General features: G+C 40.5%; 1 pseudogene; it reads right to left on the bottom strand.

The window, feature by feature from the left end:
• Positions 1-4,568: 4,568 nt before the first annotated feature.
• Positions 4,569-5,504, bottom strand: LOC143394818 (olfactory receptor 7C1-like; annotated as a pseudogene).
• Positions 5,505-6,338: the final 834 nt, after the last annotated feature.

The following is a 6,338-nucleotide window of genomic DNA, read 5'->3' as shown; positions in this document are numbered from 1 at the left end:
AAAACCATGAGCCAAAACCAACTTTTGCTCTTTATAAGTAGCTTGTCATTTGTTATAGTGATGGAGACCTAACACAAAACTGTTAGTCTGAGGTCTTAGTATGAGGAATGAGACACAGGGGTCCAAATTGGTGCCTTGTCTTCTGTTCTAGTTTTTTTATGGTACTCTGAACATTCACTTTTACCATCTAATAAGCAAAGCCCAGGCTGAGTTAAATTTCTATTCCTGTCAGGATCACTTATGTTCTACAGTTGGACATAAATCCAACCCACCAGCCACGTGCAGGGCCTTCCTCCTAAGGATTCTGTCCCCTAGCCATATGCAGCCTCTTTCTCTCTTGTTGGCACACAGAATGTACATATGGGCACTCTGTATCTCAGAGGTGCAAGAAAAATATGTCTACCTTCAGGTCATCTATACACTGCTGTTGCCCCATTTTGGTCAGATTTTTCACTACTGTGACTAAAAGACCCTATCAGAACAATTGTAAAAAAAGAAAAAGATTCAGGGCTCACAGTTTCTGAGGCCTCACTCCATAAACAGAAGGCTCACTTTTACAAGGCTCAAGGTGTGGCAGGACATCATGGAGGAAGAGTGTGGCAGAGGGAAAAAGCTCATATGCTGATCAGAAAAGAGAGACAGTCCACTCTTCAGATCCAAAATATATATGCCATAGCCATGCCCCCAGTGAACCACTCCAGCCACACCCCACCTGCCTCTAGTTACTACTCACTTTAACCCATCAGGAATCAATTCACTGATTAGGTTAAAGCTTTGACCTAAACATTTCTCCTCCAAATCTTCTTGCAATGTCCCACACAGGAATTTTGGGGACACCACATATAAATCATAACTTTCTGCTCCTGGTCCCCAAAAGCTCACTCTCATCTGACAATGCAAAACACATTTAGTCCATTCCCAAGACTCCCCATAGTCTCAACTGTTCCAAGATTGCTCAAAGTTCAAGTCCAAAGTATTCTGAAGCTCAAGGCAATCTTGCATTGTAAGCTCCTGTAAACTTAAAAGCAATTTACAAGTATCCCATATATAAAGGTACACAGTAAACAAAAAATAGGGTTATAGAAAGAAGGAAGGGGACCAAAGCAAGACAAAAATCCAGCTGGACAAACAAATCCTGTAGTTCTGTGTTCATCCTCTGGAGTACATGTCATGATATCCTCTCCAAAGGGCTTGTCTAGCTCCACCTCTGTGGCCTTGATGGCTGCAGTACAAGTAGCCTTTCTGTTTTCTTGCCTCTGCTCAATTCCTAAAGCTTTCCTACATTTTTGGCATTTCTTAATCTCAGGGGTCTCCACTGCAGCTTCAGCTTCCTCCTCAAATCTCCACACCTTGCCTTCTCAGGGAGCACCTTCAGGGAATCTGACCCTGCTACACTTTGCCTGGCTTCCAAGGCCTTCCTCTGAAATCTTGGCAGAAGCCTCCATGACCCTCTAAATATAGCATCCTGCATTCCTGAGGAACTACCATCATGAGGTTGACACCAAGGTCTGCCACCATCTTGAGCAGTAGCCAAGCCTCTAGGGACCTGGATTATTATTTCAGCAGCCTCTGAGTGTCTGGGTGGCTGAACACATTGAAAAAAAATCACAGGCCCTCTTATGCAAGGATTCCCCACTGGTCCCTTCTCAAGAGAATTTTCACTTTTACTCCCTTGAGCCTAAGATGAGTGTGGTTTTGCCAGGTCCTGAGATGCCCTCAAGCCATCTTTATCATTGTCTTTGGGCAAAATCTTTAGCATTTCCTTAGTGTCAGTGATGTCTTTAACAACTACAACTTCCTTAGCCCCAGTTTTACTCCTCCTTTCAAGTCCAAGTTTTTTAAATATTTCTGTTCTGCTTTATGCTCCTGAATATCACAATAAACTTGGCTAAAAGCCACCAGCAATATGCATGCCACTTCCTGTAAGCTATGTTGCCTAGACATTTCTTCTGCCAGATTAATAAATCCATCACTTTTAAAATCAGCATCACAGAGAGTCTCAGGACACAGACAAAATGCAGATAACATCTTAGCTAGAATATAACAAGAATGACATCTAGTCTAACTATCAATAGAATCCTCCTTTTCCTCTAAGACCTCTTGAGCCCTGTCTTCACTGTCCTATTGGCAGTCTGGTCTTCTGAGATCCCACCAGAATCAGCCATTAAGCATTGCTTACAACAACCTAAACCATTTCCAGCTTACACTGCTAAACATTTCAAAATTCCCCCCACCTATTCAAAATGTTCCAAAAACTTAGCAACCACACATTAAGATTAGTCACAGAAAAGACCCCACTTCTAGGTGCCAACTTCTGTTTTAGTCAGCTGTTTCACTGCTGTGCCTAAAAGAACTGACCAGAACAACTGTAAAGGAGGAAAAGTTTATTTGATGGCCCACAGTTTCAGAGGTCTCAACTCACAGACAGTAGACACTAATTCTCAGGGCTCAAGGTGAGGCAGGACATCATAGAGGAAGAGTGTGGCAGAGGGAAGTAGCTTACATGGTGATCAGAAAACAGAGAGAGAAAGACTTCACTCTCCAGATGCAAAATATATACCCCATAGCCACAAACCTAGTGAACCACTTCCTCCAGCCACACTCCACCTGCCTCCAGTTACCACTCATTTAATCCCATCAATATGGATTCACTGATAAGGCTGTCTTTGACTCAATCATTTATCCTCTAAACATTCTTGCATTTTCTCACATGAGCCAATGCCACTCATCTCATGATGCAGATGGACACCTCAAGGGAGCACACCAGAAATCCACTCACTGGTTCCAATCATCTTAAGTTCCTAGAAAAGGAATTCTGATCAGCACCAACATGTCCTCTATTACTACCTCCCTTAAATCTCCATAGTGATTTATTTCCCAGGGTCATGCCCCACATAAACATACCTGTAATTGATCAGTTTGCCCCACATAGCTAGGCAATTGGCCAATACCCATGAGGTAGTAAAAATACAAGTAGATAGGCAAACACCATGCAATTCAGCTCACTAAGATGATTTGTCTCTATCTTCCTCTCAGAGCGGCAGCCTACCATCTGTTCAGCTTATAACTTCCATCCATAAACCAAGTAGTTAATCAGTTTAGAGCTATACATAGAGCATTGCCCAAATGACAATGGAAGTGGACATTTCCTTGGATGGTTTCAAAGGCTACCTGCTCGTAAGTACTTGCTTGCATTTATCCAGTAATACATTCCTGTATAAATCATTTCCATTTCATTATGGAACTTATCTAGGTACCCACTCCTCATTTGTGCATTTCTCTGACATTACCTAAGACATTATAGATATTTCAGGTTTCAATATTATTGTAAGCACTTTAGCCTTAGGGGTAGTGTGTTAATCTTTTCAGGGTGTTATAAAGAATACCATAAACCAGGTAGCTTATAACCAATAGAAACTTATTTTTCACAGCTCTGGAGACCAGGAGGTCTAATATCAAAGAATCTAATGAAGGTCGCTTTCATAGATAGTGCCTTCTTACTGTGCCCTTACATGGGAGAAAACGCAAAGCAACTCCCTTGGAGCCTCTTTTATAAGAGCATCATTAGGGCAACACTCTCATACTCTAATCACTTCCCAATGGTACATTTTCTAATCCCATCACATTGGTGATAAGGTTTCATCATATTAATTTGTAGGAGGATAAACCTTCAGATCATAGCAGACTATTTCAATTAATAACTACAATCAAGAGAGTAATTATCTCTCAAATGGAAGTTTTCAGGACTAAAATTCCTGTGATCACTACAGGGTGAAGATCACAAGTTTTTTATTTAATTTGTATTCTGTGCTCCACACAGCACATTCATACAGAACTGTGCATACCAGTGTCCCAATTTCTTACATGACACTTTTTTTTTCTTTTGTATTACTGGGTAGAGAACCTGGGCATGTTATACCACTAAACTACATGCCCATCCCTTTTTTATTTTTTATTGAGACAGGGTCTCACTAAGTTTTCCAGGCAGACCTCAATCTTGTAACCCTCCTGCCTTAGCCAACTGGGTAGCTGGGATTACAGATGTGCACTATCATGCCCAAAGTAGCAATCTCTTTTTGTCTACCCAGATATTATATGCCTGAACATGAATTTTAGCTTTATGAGGGCAAGGATTTTTTTCACTGCTATATTCTTAGCACCTAGAACACCCTGGTACACTATAGATATCCAATAAATATTGTCAAATGAATGAATTTAACAAGAACTAACAATGATTGTTGGTAAAAATGAACTACTTAATATTTTATCCAAGAGTCTCTGAGTTGATACTTGAATGGTTGTATAGACCTATAGGAATGCAAACATCAAGTTGAGATGTAGTGATTTAAAATATAAAAGGAGGATTGGTGGGGAATACAACTGAGGGTAACAGAGTGATCACCATAAAAGTTTCAGACAAAATACTCACAGGGATATTTTGATTAAAGACAGAGAAAAAGTGTGGGTGAGGGGTGAAAACCTATATAATTTAGATTCAGAATTTCCTGATGAAGAATTTCTTTTGCTGGTACTTTTGCCACATCAAGAGCCCAGGACCAGTATTCATGTCACTGAACATAGAATGTTCTGCCAAGAAGTTTCTTCAGGGCCCTCTTAATGTCTACGATCCTCAAGCTATAGATAAAGGGGTTCAGCATGGGGGTGACCACAGTATACATCACGGAGGCCATCATGCCCTTCCAGGAAAATGATGATGCTTCAGAACTGAGGTATACACCAAGACCTGTCACATAGAATAAAGAAACCACAGATAGATGAGACCCACAGGTAGAAAAAGCTTTATATTTTCCATATGTTGATGGAATTCTCAGGATGGAAGAGACAATCTGGGTATAAGAGAAAAGGATCCCTAAAAAGGGAACATTCCAAGAAGGCCAGTCATCATGTAGAGTATTATGTGATTGATCAGTGTGTCTGAACAAGTTAGCATGAGGGCCTGAGCAAGTTCACAGTAAAAGTGTCAAATTTCCCAATTGGTACAGAAGGATACACGCAGCATCAACACACTCTGGATCAGAGTATATGAAGCTGATTAACCAGAATGTAAGAACCAGGAGGCCACACAGATGGGAGTTCATGATGACTGGATAGTGTAGGGGATGACAGGTGGCTACAAACTGGTCATAAGCCATCACAGTGAGAAGGAAGGTATCCATGCCTCCAAAAACCATAAAAGAATACATCTGGGTGATGCAGCCTGCATAGGTGATAGATCTGCTCTCTGTCTGAATGTTCATCAGCATCTTTGGGACGGTTGTAGAGATGAAACCAATCTCAGCAAAGGACAGATTGAAGAGAAAGAAGTACATGGGCATATGAAGATGGGAATCCGAGACAATGGCTATGAAGATGAATAAGTTCCCAAGGAAGGTGACTATAAACATGAATAGGAACAATCCAAATAACATCAGTTGATGCTCTGAGTCTTGGAAAAATCTCAGCAGTATGAATTCTAAAGCATTTGTTTGATTTCCTAGTCCCATGTTGTTGACACATCAGCTAGACAATTAAAGAGAAAGAACATGAAATAGACACCAGACAGACTATCTCGGCTTCTTTATTTCTTGAGGTAAAAAATTGGGCATGAAATCCTTAATATTATAGAATCTAGAAAACCTACATTCTCTCATTCATTATAGGCAACATTTCATGATATTGACAAATCCATGTCTATTGGCCTATGGGAGACTCACCCATTCCCTTTGTCTCTGCCTTAGAATTAACTACAGAAAGTTAGAAGGAATTTTAGATCTAGGGATAAAACAATCCACACCTACTCCAATACACATGGCACCCAGAGACCTAAAGAAAGGTTTGAGTTGTCTTCCTTGTGTGTGGCAGGACTGGGACTCTGAGGAGGGTCAGATGACTTTGAGCAATAAGAAAATTTGAGAGGAGCGGAAATATCTGAAAAAAATATTTCAGGATGAGCAGGATGAGTAGGATTTCAGTTTCCAAAGGAAAGGAAGAAATAACAGAAGAGGAGGTCAGAAGGAAGGAAGGAAGAGAGGGAGAGAGGAAGGCAAGGAGGAAGGAAAAGAAAATATTTTCAACAAATAATAAACCATGATAACAAATGACTAGTAGGTAGTGTACCTGTGACCCTCAACATACTACAGAAACAAGTGCTTTCTGCACATTTGCTACATGCTATTATACAGGTGCTCTTCACCTATAATAAATCAACTGATTGGTCAAACAGTCAAGGAAAACATAATTATCAAGGTTTAAACCATTGCAATGCCATAAGACATGGAAAAGGTCACAAAGAGATGTGGGGATTTCGGTTTGGCCCTGGTTTTTATTTTTTATTTTTG

This window comes from Callospermophilus lateralis, chromosome 1 (genome assembly GCF_048772815.1).
Source record: "Callospermophilus lateralis isolate mCalLat2 chromosome 1, mCalLat2.hap1, whole genome shotgun sequence".
Lineage (NCBI taxonomy): Eukaryota > Metazoa > Chordata > Mammalia > Rodentia > Sciuridae > Callospermophilus > Callospermophilus lateralis.
The sequence above is the reverse complement of the archived record's forward strand: the minus strand, read 5'-3'. Positions and strand labels throughout refer to the sequence as shown.